This window comes from Vulpes lagopus, chromosome 13 (assembly GCF_018345385.1).
Source record: "Vulpes lagopus strain Blue_001 chromosome 13, ASM1834538v1, whole genome shotgun sequence".
Taxonomy (NCBI): domain Eukaryota; kingdom Metazoa; phylum Chordata; class Mammalia; order Carnivora; family Canidae; genus Vulpes; species Vulpes lagopus.
In genome coordinates, this window is record NC_054836.1 from 55,354,576 (window position 1) to 55,370,153 (window position 15,578).

At 41.1% G+C, this 15,578-nt stretch overlaps 1 protein-coding gene across 13 annotated transcripts in view; it reads right to left on the reverse strand.

Annotated features, from left to right (window-relative positions):
- LOC121474663 (homeobox protein aristaless-like 4) overlaps positions 1 to 15,578 on the reverse strand; it is a 371,873-nt gene that overhangs the window by 269,993 nt on the left and 86,302 nt on the right. For 9 of the 13 annotated variants that reach the window (XR_005983451.1, XR_005983450.1, XR_005983446.1 and 6 more), the window contains 2 exons: positions 6,851 to 6,956; positions 5,302 to 5,580 (listed from right to left, as the gene is read on the reverse strand). The exons of 3 other annotated variants lie outside the window; for them this stretch is intronic. The gene's annotated coding sequence lies outside the window, so the exon portion shown is untranslated. The remainder of the gene's footprint in view (positions 1 to 5,301; positions 5,581 to 6,850; positions 6,957 to 15,578) is intronic. One more of the 13 variants, XR_005983452.1, reaches the window with a different exon arrangement.

Consider the following 15,578-nt stretch of genomic DNA (forward strand, 5'->3'; position numbering starts at 1 on the left):
TCCTTGCCTTAAAAAAAAAAGTTTTATATATAAACAATCTCCCAAGCAGAAAATTAGTTTTAGCTATTTTTATGTTTTTTTCTTTAAAAAAAAATCATGTGAGGGATCCCTGGGTGGCGCAGCGGTTTGGCGCCTGCTTTTGGCCCAGGGCGCGATACTGGAGACCCGGGATCGAATCCCACGTCGGGCTCCCGGTGCATGGAGCCTGCTTCTCCCTCTGCCTGTGTCTCTGCCTCTCTCTCTCTCTCTCTCTGTGACTATCATAAATAAATAAAAATTTAAAAAAATCATGTGAGATGGAATATTCTGGCACTTGATTTTTTAAATTTAACTTTATTTTAAGAATCATCTATATTGGGATCCCTGGGTGGCTCAGCAGTTTAGCGCCTACCTTCAGCCCAGGAATGATTCTGGAGACCCGGGATCAAGTCCCACATCGGGCTCCCTGCATGGAGCCTGCTTCTTCCTCTGCCTGTGTCTCTGCCTCCCCACCCCCCCAACCTGTGTGTCTTTCATGAATAAATAAAATCTTTTTTTAAAAAAAGAATCATCTGTATTATTGAATATCATCCTAGTTCATTCATTTTCACTGCTATATATTATCTCTGTATGTGAACATTCCACTATTTATCCATTTGACTCTTGATGGACCCTTGAGATGCCAATGGTGCCACTATAAACATACTTGGACAAATGTCCTGAGGAGTCTTATGGATGGACATAAGTTCCTCTAGGAGTTATCATTAAGACTGAATCACTCAATCCTGACATATAACATATCCCCAGTTTTTCTAGATAATGACAAATGACCTTTCAATCATTATTATCAGATAGCAATTCGCATTTCAACCAGCATTTGGAACTGGCACACTTCTTAAATTTTGCAAATTAAATGGGCATAAAATGGTATCTTATTTTCGTCTTGATTTATAACTCTCTGATTACATATGAGGTTGAGCATCTCTTCATATATTTATTGGTCATGTGGCTTTTCACTTCCATGAAATAATCTCCATGCCATTTAGCAGTTTCTCTTGCATCATCAGGTCATAGAATTTTGTCAGTTCCATCTTGACTATGTTTCTTTTTTTGGAACTCTTGCCACCTCTCCATTGTCACTACCTCAGTGTGAGCAACCATCATTTAAATCCTGGTCTACACTAATTAGTCTTTCTGTTTCCACTCTTGTACTCCACTTAACTCATTTGGCCATTTTGCTATATGGCAACACAGTCGCACACATACACACACATGCATACACAGCTTAAAACCCTCCAATGACTTATCATATTGTTTAAAATTGAATCCCTCTATCAAGGCCTACAAAGTATTTTTTTAAGATTTTTTATTTATTTATTCATGAGACACACACACACACACACACACACACACACACACAGAGGCAGAGACACAGGCAGAGGGAGAAGCAGACTCCATGCAGGAAGCCTGACATGGGACTCGATCCCGGGTCTCCAGGATCAGGCCTTGGGCTGAAGGCGGCGCTAAACCGCTGAGCCACCTGGGCTGCCCCAAGGCCTACAAAGTCTTATATGATCCAGCCCCTACATCTCTCTCTCACCTTATCTCAGACCTCCTCACTATCTGTGCTCCAGATACACTGATCTTCAGTTCTGAGAACACATTAAGCCCTATCGGGTCACAGGATTTCGCACAGCTGTTCCCTCTGACCAAATGCTCTTACATCTGCCTTTCTACTTTGCTGCCTCCTTCTTATCCTTTGGGTCTCAATCTCAATGACCTCTAAGAGAGCGGTCTTCCATGTCTTCCCTACTTGAAGCAAGTTCTCCCTAATTAACCCATATCTTAACCTCTTGCCTATTTCCCTCACAGCCCACATCACATTGAGCAATCATTTTATTTTTCCATTTACAATTTTTTATTCTTTATCCCCCTTAGGATGTAAACTCCAAGAAGCAGATATTTCACCATAATAGACACCCAATTATTTGTTAGATGCATAAATGAATAGATAGGTAGTCAGACCATCCTCGAGACTAGGAAGGCATGAGGTGCCAAGTTTCTGCTTTACCATTAATAGTGTCATAAAGAAAGTCACTGAACACATTCTGATATAAATAACAGAGTTCCCAACAATGTAGCCATTTGTTCTTCTTCTTCTACTTTATTTCTCCATGATTTTGTTCCTCCATCAAAACTTTCTCTACTATACCCATTTAACCATTTTGATATGTCAAAATATGAGTTTCGCCAATGAAAATTTTAGCAAAAACTACCAGGATATTTGATATATGTATTTTTCTTAATTGAATAATAGCAAACACATGTTGATACAGTTACTAAGGAAAAAGTTGACTTTCCAACAGCTGTTGACTTCATCAATTCCACTATGTGATGAGTCACACAAAATTCCACAGAGCTAGAAAGCTACGAGTAAGGAAGAAGGATTTTGTGTGTGTGTGTGTGTGTGTGTGTGTGTGTGTGTGTGTGATGAGAGAGGAGTGGGGAGACCAAGACATGAGGAAAGCAAATAAAATCAAGTGGAATGACGGATTTGATGCTACAGAATTTTGAATCATTTACTATTCACCCAAATAGCACTTTAACAAAACAACTGAAAAATATAAGAAAACTAGCATAAAGCATTGGGTGTTTGCAACAGGAGAAAAGCAACAAAAGAGAGAGAGAGAGAGAGAGAGAGAGAGAACAGCTGCCAGCTTGAGCCACTCTATGAATGCCAAACCCGTTTAGGAGTGAAACCTACTCTTCTTCATTTTTATTAATATGATGCAACTATTAATGAGATAATAACTATTCCAGGCATTAGTCAAAGTCCTTTTTGAGAAGATATTTCTTAAATCCTTTATCACATTGCGTAACCTCTTGGAAAAGGTAAGATTTAGTTACCTGCCAACTCTGAACAGAAATTTCTGTCAATCCTATAATACAAGTAAGCACTGTGAAACGCACAGCACAACACTCACATTGATGGGTGTAATTTGGCTTGAGGTTGATTTTACATTTTCACAGTGACTTTTGTTCTTTGCTTTATTGTTTCTTACATTGCCCTCAAAATAAAAATAACTTCCATATATTGAACATATAACATATGCCAAGCAATGTGCTAAGCATTTCACACACAGTACTCCTACAATAGCCATACGGCGTATGTGCTACTTATCTAAGTCAAGAGGATACCACTGCTCTGTCTTCGAGATCAGAAAACAGAAGCTCATTGGAGTTCAATAACTTACTCAAGGTTACCCAGTGAGTTAACACCCATGACATTAGTTCCAAAGCTCTTCTTTATGGAGAAATTCATCCCTTTCTTGGGAGAAATCCCAAAAGCAGAGCACCATTTGGCAGTATTACAATAGCATTATGTGTTACTAAGAGGAAAAAAAAGAACACTAAGTGGTTAAAAGTCATGCAAATAATATGTTCTCTAGTCCAAGGTTGTGCTCACATAATAGTTCACTTTGTTCCTTCAATAGGCATTTGTGGAGCAACTACTTGATGTAAGGGAATAGAAAAATAAGACAAAGATGGGTGAGATAAAGGCTTTTGTCTTCAAGGAAGCTCAGTAAAAGCATCAATGAAAGCAATTCCAAGATGAAATTAACGTTTTGCCATTTTTCTGCTGAGAAAATAGCTTTTTGTAAAATAAAAATTGACAATAAATTTCATGGTTTAATATGATGGCTTTGAAACTGTGCTCTATAGAATACAGAAGTGTTGAGTAGGTTCCCTAAGATGACAGAGGATAAGGATAGAGATGAGAGGAATAACATCCACCACCTCCTTCAGACTGACAAGCTCCATTGTAATTTTTCATACTAGTTTTCCGCATGATATTTTATTTGGCTAAATAATTCCACCACTACGAAAATTTGGAAACCATTGATTGACTTGTTGATGAAACAATACATTTTTTATACTATCTTAGATCTTAAATGTTGATATTTGCTTTTGTGATTATCACTAAATATGTTCTAATATGTCTTGAAGATGCAGGCTCAACTGAGGAGATGACCAAAGTCAGAAAATATCTATCAAAACCATGAGTACATACCAATTAAAATATATGTCATCTTGCAAACTCTCGCACTCTGCTTCTAACAGAAATGAGTAATGATTTTGGTGAGATGAATAGGAAAAAAGTAGTAGTGTCATCTATATTCCTGAGGAGGAAATAAATTTAGCCGTGAAGTTTTTGGCATTAGGATACATACCCAAGATGTGTGTCAAATATTGTCCAAGCCATTTACAAATAAAATATCAGTCTTTAGTATTTACACTGGACTAGAACAATTTCTTTAGATCTTCTTATTTTAACCTTAAATAATAATGAATGCAAATAATAAGCCATCCTATAACAGAAAAAACTTTGACCATAGAAGCAGGAACCTACAATCAAATCCTCAACCAACCTCAGAACCAGCTGTGGTCATGGATGAGCCTTGTAACCAAGCTCTCAGAACCAGCTGTGATCATGGATGAGCCTTGTAACTAAGCTCTCAGAACCAGCTGTGGTCATGGATGAGCCTTGTAACTAAGCTCTCAGAACCAGCTGTGGTCATGGATGAGCCTTGTAACTAAGCTCTCAGAACCAGCTGTGGTCATGGATGAGCCTTATAACCAAGCTCTCTTCAGCTGGCAGCCATATTACTTCCTATCTCATTAGACTGTGGTGCAAATAAAAGTGTGAAAATGCCTAAAACAGAGCCAGACCTCATGGAAATTAAAAAGTTTCCGACAGCCTCTCCTTCCATTACCCTATTTCATTCTCTCTAGTGCCTCAGGGTCACTTACCTGCTTTTCTTAGCACATCTGAACCATTCTTCTGCCGGTCTTCTTAGACCATATCTCTTCTTGTGCGCATCAATATGAACTGAGTCAAAATGCCCAAAATCTACCTGACTTTTCCTACAAGGATCTATTATCATCTGACTTCCATGTCTGGGTCTATATATTAACAGACTCAAGTCTATATTAACAGACGCTAGTCTGATTGGCTCAGACTAGAGACTAGATTGGCTCCTCCTACATTTGATGTCCACTCTGGTCTAGTCAGTCATAGTTTGGTTTGAAAGGTTGCCCATTCAAGGAATTATGGAAGGAAGGAGAAGCTAATTAGCAATAGGGATGTGACTGGCAAACTGGCAAATATGTCCATGATAATCTCAATCTCCATAAAACTCTAATCTTCCAAACTCTTTGACATCTCTCTCCTCCTGTATTCCCATGAAATAGGAAGAGAAATGTACTCATAACCCCATTTTATATATGGAAAGAATAAAACACCAAGGATAAATGACTTACCTAGGGTTGCTTAACGAGTGACTGGTGAAGCAAGAAAGAAATCCAGATTTTCTGTGAGTTCAGGCTGACAGGTCTCTCTTTAGCAATTAAGATTGCAAAGATTTAAAAACAAACAGCAAGTGCAACAAAAGCTGTATTAGTATCAATCGTAGAGGCAGCAACACAGGCACAGATAAAAAGAAGTAACTACCCAAGGTCACTAAAATAAGGGAATAAACCAGCTTGAACTAGACTTCTGTCTTCACAGCAATGTGCTTCCACTCCTTGGCAACTTCCTCTCTGTAAAGTAACATTAATACCAGTGAGAAAAGAACCCAAGGGTTAAATCCTTGGCGCTAATCCTAGATGGCAATGAGAAGCTCCCCTTTACCCCCCTCCAGAATTCAGCCAATGAATAGATGCCTCTTTCATATGAGTCTTGGAAAATACAATTAATATTCAGCCACTGCCCACAAATTAGACGAGGAGTTATCTTACTGTAAATGACATAACTATTTCATTATTTATGCAATTTAAATGAGACATAATAAAGGGAGAAGAGACACAAAACAGCTGCTGCCAGAAGTCTCAATAAAAGATCACTGCTGGTCACCTAGAACTGTGAGACTATTATTAAATACAAATATCCATTGCACCTGACCCATGGTGGTGGGAAGAGGACAGGAGGGAGCCTCTCTCTGCTTTAAGCAGGCGAGGGCAAAACGTATCATTGGCATGAGGTCTGACTGCCTGCATTATGAATAACATTGCCAAGCAAATTTGGGAGTTGTCATGGTTCTCATCCTATGGTCCAGGCTCATTTATAAAACAGAGCAAAGGGAGCTCAGTGCTTTGAGAATGTCAATGCAAAATTATAATAATTGCTCATTACATAACACGGTTATTATTTTCTGTGCTATTCATGTAAATGAAGACAAAAGAAATGGACATAATTGTGTTTTCCTCTCATAACTTTCCCAGGCAGAGAAAGCTGCTCTGGGTACTGAGGCGTTTTGTTCATATCTTTGTTGAACTATAAGATACTATGGGGCAGGGACCAATTTTTAGCCACCATTGTGTCCACAGAGTTCAGCACGGTGACTTGCACAATAAATATCTGCTAAACTTAACTGGTAATTCTGTCGTAGAATTTACTGTGACATATTCTAAGTTCTGCTGATTGTTCTACAACAATCGTAAATTCTTAAAATAGAGGGGCCAAGTCTGATCCCTTTACATCTTTGTGACTATGAAGCAGTGTTGTCCAACAGAACTTTCTGTGATTATAGAAATGCTCTATTTCCATTATAATAAGTGGGAAGCTCTCAAAAGGAACATTATTCCATTAAGAATCTGTATCTGCACTGTCCAATAGTAGCCACTAGTCATATGTGGCTATTTTGAAATGTGGCTAGTGAGACCAGGATCAAAAATTTTTTATTGCATTTAATTTCAATTTAAACCACAACTTGTGGTTCTTGGCTACTGTATTGGACAAAGCAGCACTGGAGTCTAGGATGATGCTTGGCACATAGTAGCTGCTCTTCAAACATTCATGAATGAAACATACCTAACTAAACTTTCCATACATTCCTCCAAAAGCTCTCAGCTTCAGAATTCCAGAAGCATTCAATGTCTACTCATTTTCTCAGCTCAGTTGGGGTTAAATAAGTGGTCTAAAGGAAGAGAGAAAAAAAATAAAGGAAGAGAGAATTTAGTCACTCACTGGATATTGTGAAGAAAGCCTTTTGTGGTCAATCCAAAAGTTATACTTCAAAGTCACCGATTTGCTCACTAGTATCCGGAGCAATCTATAGACTTAATGCAATTCCTATCAAAATACAAACAGCATTTTTCACAGAACTAGAACAAATAATCCTAAAATTTGTTTGGAACCACAAAAGACCTCAAATAGCTGAATAAATCTTGAAAAAGAATAAAACTGGAAGTATCACAATTCTTGATTTCAAGATATACTACAAACCTGAAGTAATCAAAACAACACGGTACAGACACATAGATCAATAGAGCAGAATTGAGGGTGCAGAAAAAAACTCTACAATTATATGGTCAATTAATCTTTGACAAAGGAGGCAAGAATATGCAATGGGAAAAAGTCTCTTCAACAAGTGATATTGGGAAAACTGGAGCCACATGCAAAAGAATGAAACTGGACCACTGCCTTATACCAGACACAAAAATAAACTCAAAATGGATTAAAGGTCTAAATGGGGGACTTGAAACCATAAAAATCCTAGAAGAGAGCACAGGCAATAATATCTCTGACATCAGTCATAGGAGTATTTTTCTAGATATGTCACCTGAGTCAAGGGAAACAAAAGCAAAAATAAACTACTGGGACTAGATCAAAATAAAAAGCTTCTGAACAGCAAAGGAAACAACAAAACAAAAAGCCTACTAAATGGGAGAATATATTTGTAAAGGATATATACAATAAAGGGCTAATATCTAAAATATATAAAGAACTTATATAGCTCAACACCAAAAAAACAAATAACCCAATTTAAAAATGGGCAGCAGACATGAACAGACATTTCTTCAAAGAGGACATACAGATGGCGAAACATAAAGAGATGCTCAACACCATTCATCATCAGGGAAATGCAAATAAAATCCAGAAATGAGATATCACCTCACACCTATCAGAGCGGCAAAATTCAACAACACGAGAAACAACAAGTGGTGGCAAGGATGTGGAGAAAAAGGAACTCTTGGGGCACCTGGGTGGCTCAGTGGTTGAGCATCCACCTTTGGCTCAGGTCATGATCCTGAGGTCTTGAGATCAAGTCCTGAATCAGGCTCCCTGTGTGGAGCCTGCTTCTCCCTCTGCCTGTGTCTCTGCCTCTCTCTCTGTGTCTCTCATGAATAAATAAATACAATCTTTTAAAAAAATAGAAAAAAGAAAAAGGAACTCTTGTGCACTGTTGGTAGGAATGCAAACTGGTGCAGCCAGTGTGGAAAACAGTATGGAAGTTCCTCAAAAAAAAAAAAACAAAAATAGAATTGCCCTATGATCTAATAATTCCACTACTGGGTATCTAACCAAAGACTATGAAAACACTAATTCAAAAACATATATGCACTTCTATGTTTATTGCAGCATTATTTACGATAGCCAAAATATGGAAGCAACCTGTGTCCATCTATAGTTGAATGGATAGAAATGATGTAATATATACACATATACAATGGAATATTGCTCAGCCATGATAAACCACCCATAAACCATATTTTTACTCCCGTCTTATAGCCTAGGGCAGAGCGCTTAAGTAGAAGAGCAACCTACTTGTGTTCTAGTCCCACTCAACTGTCTACCAGTTGACTGACTTTGGAGCTCAAGTACCAAGAAAACCATTTGACTTTTCTTAGGTGCAAAAGGGGGGAACCCCTACCTGCCATGTCTCCTTCCCAGAATGTGGTCAACGACAAATGAGATCACATGTATGAAAATATACAATGCTAAGCAAATGTAGATTATTATTAAAATGTTATTCGTCTTGAATTCAGCAATACTTTTAAATAATTATTGTCATAGTTATGATGCATGTATTATTAGCAAGTAATAATGCATTTCCTTGCACTGGAAAGACATACATATGCCCCCCCAAAAAAAGTAAAAAGTTGCTTTCTTCCACTTTTATTTCTGCTTTTTCTCCGCTGTTTCATATCTCATGTGGCTATATCCTGCTTGCTGGGTTGCTTCAAGTGACAAATCTGCAGTTATTCCTCTCACCCATTTCTCCACATTATTGGATGTGGCTGCCAGCACAACAGGGTTACATTGCAGGATCTGTGTTTGTAGGAAAAACCCTATACTGGCATATTATTTCCCAGCCACTCTTCTAAGAAGGAGATTTCACACTGTGTTTCTAAAGGCCCCTTGAAGAGTTACTATATGGGATCCTCCCAGAAATAAAAGGAATGGAAGGAGCTAGAACAGAAGGTGACTTGGGGAGTGTCCTTCAAGACTGGGGAGATAGCAGAGGTGCGTGGGCTCCACAAGCACTGGAAGCCTCTACCCTGACCCCATGCAGTGACCCAAAATGCTACAAGACCTCAGAAGGAAATGCCTAAGGAGGCTGGACCCTGGGCACTGGTCTCCTAGCCTTGGCAATAACCACAGAGCCTCAGGAAAATCCCTATCCTTGAGGAATAGTATTTCTTTATTTGGGGACCAATAAATACCCTTTGGTCATTCACATGATGCCAAGAAGCATCCCATCATGGCAGAGTCTGGCCTTTCCACCAGTCAGGCTAAATGGGGGACTGGAGCATATTAAATTTCTTTAGAGAAAGGAAAGAAATGTAATATTACTCACATCTTGTGTTTTGAAGAAAAATCATACTGCTACCCACTTTATGACTGTGCCTCAAAGCAGGGCTGCCTTCCACTCCACATTTTTTACTGGGGCCATAGTGAGGTGGCCTTTGGATTCATCTTTTGTCATGGCCCCATATCCATAGAACTATGAGGGCTGAGCTGGAGACAAATCCAATTAAACTTACCAGGCTGTGTTCAAAAACCAGTGTTTTTCTCTGACCCTCAAAGAAGCTTCTTAGATCAAATGAGTGTATCTAGGAAACTGACAAGCTAATTTGGTTGCCCGTGACTTTTAGGTTACTCTGGCAGATAAACCAATCACTTCTGGCAACCAAAAACAAGTGAGAATTATAATTCTTCTCTCCCACAATTTCATATCAAGTGATATGTTTTACTGAAAGCACATTTCAAACCAAAGAAGCCACATGTTCAAATACTCATCACACGCAGGCCCCAAAAACAGCTAAATATACCCTGAGACAATAAGGACAATGGAGTCCTAAGCAACATCAGAAATAAAAGGGTCACTCAAGCAGGTCAGTGCTCTGGTGAAGAATTCATCTGAACTTGTCGGAAGTCAGGCCACAGGATCTTCTGTGGAGATTGAAGCAAAGCCTGGGTAAGGCCCTGGTCTAAGAAGACCCCTATAAAGGGGGTGGACAGCAGGGCTCTCTCTGGAGTCAAACTCCCTATTGCTCATACGAGGGCAGTGGTGCGTGTACAATATCTTCAGCTAATCCACATAACTTGATCACCACTCATTTCACTAATGAAAAAAATATTCTAGCATCCCTTATGGTGACTAGCAAACTTTCTTGTGCTCCCGGAGATAAAGCTATAATATTGCTAGTTATACTCTTTCAAGTATTAGCTGAGCATTCACAAAGTATGAATTTCTTAGCCCAGTATTTCAAAAGTTAACTCTCCGCTGCTTGGGTAAAAGTACACACACACACACACACACACACACACACACACACACCCTTCTGTTTGTGCTAAAGAATGATAATTTACAGAGAATAGAACAGTGTTGATCTCCCTTCAGAGTTCTCCCCTTGAATGGTTGAGATTCTCTTTGAACTCTTCCTTTTCCCAGTCATAGGGCTTAACCTTGGAGTTCAGTGTTTCTCCTCATTTTCTTTCTTCTAAGCCCCATACGAATACGCCCCTGGTAAGGCCATGACCCACCTAGAGATAACCACACACGTATGAGATGATGGTGAGCACACGGCTTGGGCATGTCCTGCTGCTGCTTCCTCCAGCCAGTCAACACGCCAGAGCCATTCTTAAAAGTAAGTGCAAACCCAGTAGTGTTGTTCCGAACCTTCCAAAGCCTCCCAATTTCCTCCCAATTATCCAACTGAGACTTGGATAATTGCACATAAGCTAAAACAGTAGATATTTGATACTCCCAAATATCTATTTGGTCCATTGGAAAACGCAGAGTATCTTCTCATTGAACTGGAGATATCTGAAAAAATCCCCGCCTGCTACCAAACAGCCTGGTACCTACAATTTACTAATTTTTTCTTTCTTCTAGGAACAGAGGATGTTAAAAATTGTGGGTTCTAATAACAAAGGAGGCTACATAGCTACTTTGAGGGACAGTAAATAGTAGTGTATTAAATCCCCTTCTTGAACTTTCTTCCTTTAAGGATGCTGTTTTTGTCAGTCTGTTTTGAAGTGTATGTCTCCTCCAGCTAGTGTTCCTCAAACTGTGAGCACTGACCTATTATAGAATTACAAAACTGATTTAGTAGGTAATAGTTTTCATTTTTGAATGAGAAGAGAATAAAATGGGATGGAGTAGGATGGAATGGGATGGGATGGGATGGGATGGGATGGGATGGGATGGGATGGGATGGGATGGGATGGGATAGACAAGGATAGGATAGGATAGAAATATTAGAGTAGGGGCACCTGGGTGACTCAGTGGTCGAGTGCCTGCCTTTGGCCCAGGGTGTGATCCTGGAGTCCCGGGATCAAGTCCCACATCAGGCTCCCTGCGTGGAGCCTGCTTCTCCTCCCTCTGCCTGAGTCTCTGCCTCTCTTTCTGTGTCTCTCATGAACAAATAAATAAAATCTTTAAAAAGAAAAAAGAAATATTAGAGTAGATCACAGATAGCAAAGGCAATAGGATGAATTTAGTAAGACTTGTTTCACTTGTATGAAACACACTTTTATGTGTGTGCAGTGAGTTGCAATCTAGAGCACATTTCTCACTGAGGATAATACCAAAAAAATTTTTTAGGGCACTATTGTAATTTATGTGGAGGTAAATTTTCTTTGGATATCAAAAAAATAAAAGAAAATTCTAATGGGAATCACCATGTGTCAATCAAGATTAGCTAAGGGGGAAAGTTGGGACTAAATTCCATCATGATCCCGAAGTATCTGCTAGGGAAACACTATTTTGAAAGCATCAGAATAACCCCTGCATGCAGCCCAGGCTATCTTCTGGAAAAGTAGAGTCTTTGCATTCTCCCAAAAGGATATCCTAAGACAAAGATTCACATGTAAACCATTTATTTGAGAAGAGCGGAAACATCAGTGGGGAGCTAGGAAAGTGGTACAGGAAAGGAAAGGCAGCTATAAGAGTCAGCTACTGCGGTTAGCTTACGTGCAAGAAAACTCAGAAAAACGACGCACAACACATGCCTCACAATTATCCCACCCAGCGGGCAAGAGAGGAAGCATCTATATCCAATTCCCGGGTTGATTGAAGCCTGCTCCCAGGGCTCAGGCGGAGGTGGCAGGTGTTAATTCCCTGGTACTTGCAGCCTGTGAGGCCGGTGAGGCAAAGAAGTCTCCCTTTCCTGACCTCCAAAAAAGCCCTTAAACTTGAGATGCACATACTGAAAGGCCTAAGGATATGGGTAGAGTGCTGCTAACAACATCCGCTCACGCGGCCTGATCCTATGGAGACCTGCTGGAAAGGCAGCGGCATCCCCTCCACCTTTGTCTGCTACACCCACCTGGGGGCAGGTCTACTTGTCTACTCCTTTCCCTCACTTACTCCAGGGTGGAAAGCAGTGTAAGTCATGTCAACTATTGTTTTGGTTCTGGTGTTTAGTAGCAAATGAAGTATAAGTAAAACCTTTTTGGTTGTCCTAAAATTTCAGAGATCTAAAAGGAAAGCCCTAGTTCTAGCAGACTGTAAGCCCCTTATGCCAGCTTCCCTGGCCCTGAACCATTAGCCACATACTCCAACTTTGCCCACTGCAAATCCATCCCTTCGAAAATTAGTATGAAGTCAGAAATTCTGGGCCGTGAACTCCTCCATGGCTTCCCAAGTAGCTCTATCTTCTGGCCTCAGTGTCTCCGCCACCTGAAGGAAGGGTGGTAGGCAACTATAGTCCTCAGGCTCTTAGCCCCCCCATCCTACCTTTGCCTTAGGATTGATGCCCTACTTATAACAGCTCTTCTCCTGGGGCCCCTGGCACCATGAGTGGGAGGGGGGTGGGGATCTGCTACGATTCCGTAGTCACTCGGATTCACTGAGCTGCAATGGACAGACCCCTGACATCTCCATATCTTGTGCTGGGAAAATGCTCCAACTGAAAGAGGTGTTACTTCTAGGTGTGGACGGAGTCCAGAGGGCTACCAAAGGGACTGCGAATTCCAAACGTTCTCATCAATTCTACAACCGCAGATTCACAAGGGGGTTCTTGGCTCTGCCAAGTTGCCTGGTCAGGAAAATGTAAGAAATAACCAAGATAAGTTTAGAGCTGTAGTGAAATAGATCTTGGAGACTCATCAACAATTTCCACTAGACTGAAGGGAAGAGAGAAAGGGTGTGTGTAACTATATTCCTCAACCCCGACCAACTGAAGAAACACAAGACCTTTACCTAATCACCTCCAGGGTTCATTCCACGGAGCCTAGTGGAGCCCTAGAGATCCCTCTCCACCACGTAGTATGGTCTAGAACCCGACTTTCCATATCATGCCCAGTACATTCATCTCAGACCCTGAGAAACCACCCAGAGCCCAGGTTATAACTTCTGTTTTGTTGCACTGATCAAGGAATCATGACTAAGTTTCCATCTTGGGCTTCCTGGAAATCATTCCGACTTCTCCCAGGACTGAAGTCTGTTTGAGACCAGATCATTTAGCTATGGTCTTCCACCCTGCAGCCCTGCTCGGTTCTTCCAAGCCTCCTCTTCTCATCCCCAGGGGGACTAAATCAAATTCTCCATATCTCTGCCACTGGTCTCTTCAAACTAAGCAGATTCTCTCAGAAACAGGTACAACTTATCATCAGACTTCAAGATCCTGGCATCAATATCAATTCCCCATGCTGGGAATGAGACTTTGGCCAGTATGACAGAGACTGATGAGTTGTGCTCAACACTGTTTTACCTTTTCTCCTGGCACACAGCTAAACTACATCTCCCAGCCGTTTCTGCATGGCTATGTGACTCAGATCTGGCACTGGATTTGGGGCAGAAATTACGTGTTCTGTTTCCAGGCCTGAGCCATAAAAATCCTCCCACGTGTCCCTCCATCTGTTGGCTGGATGTCTAGATTAAGGGCATCTATGAAAACCATGTGTTGAAATAGCAAAGCATCTCTTCTCTTGGGTGTTCCAAAGACTACATAGCGGAAAATGCCATCCCCCACAAGGCCCCTCCTTCCAGCACTAATGGCTTCTTACATGAGTAAAAGCTGAACTACTGAGATTTCAGGGTTTATCTGTTATAGCAGCTGCACTCAGATTAACCGATACAGACACCCACCCATGACCAACACGAGGCTCACGGCCAAGCTGGTTACCCCAGCTGCCCCCTCTCCCTCAGAATTGTGGAGGTCCCAGCTTCCTTCACTCCTCAAGGAGTCAGTGTTAGACACACAGGGTGTGTGGATGGGTAGCAGACACTGTCAAGGAGATGTTTCTCAAGGGAAAAACTTGGCTTTTCCATGTTTTGTAATCAGAATTTTCCATGGTCACTCAGTGAGTCAGAGGCAAAGCAGGGCTTCGTGTTCTCCCTCTGCTGGGGTATCTCTCCTCCTGCAGGATGGGGTTTAGGTTCTGTGCTTCGGAACATGGGGAATCAATTATAAGAAGGGTCATGAAATCAGGAACCTACCTTCTGACATAGACCATTAAGAAGATTTAAGCCAGCCAGCCTCAGACAAGTGGGGAAGCTTAAAATCAGCGGGACAATTCTTTTTTGGCTTAAATATAGTACTGTTCACGCTCTCCCTCAAGTGACCCTATCCCATTACTATTTTCATGTCGTTGAAAATGCACATCCCCATTGTTTAATCTGTAAACTGCACTCTGATTCGTCTGTACAAAGCAGCACATTGAAAACCACACTGAGCTAAGTGCTGCCCCCCACATGCACAGCAAATTAATTTAAGAAACTGGGAAGAACCCATGCTCTAAGGGGGGATCTGGAGGCTCCCAACCCTATGCCTGGACACCACAACCAGCTCGCTTCCTCCAGGAAAGGTTCATGAAGCTCCCTGATGTTTCACGTATCCTTCGGGAATTTAGGAACACTTCATCAGCCCTACCCCGAGGAGAAAGATTCCGCAGAGCCCTGTAAAGACGCAGGGCAGAGAAAGGGGGGGAGGCTCATGACATGCAGCAGGCCTCCGTCTACAGCGAAGTGGCCTGGCCTGAGAGCGCCTTGCTGAGCCTATATTTAGCTCGTTCAGTGACATCTTTGCACCTCATCGCCATCTCTCACGCTAGCACAGGCCTGCGAGGCCAAACGTTTTTCTCATTGTAGCAAGGTTCTGACTCATGGGTTTAAAAAAAATACATATAAGAACAATAAGACCCAAGGGGAGCAAGAGAGTTCCAAAAAATAATAATAATAAAAGAAACAGTCAAGCATTCTTGTAGGCTGAATAAAAAATGATGGTCCTGGAAAACTTGAAGCAGCCTCCAAAAAGTTGTGTGTGCTTTGTTGTTGTTCTTAGAGCACAAATCCAACTTGCACCAA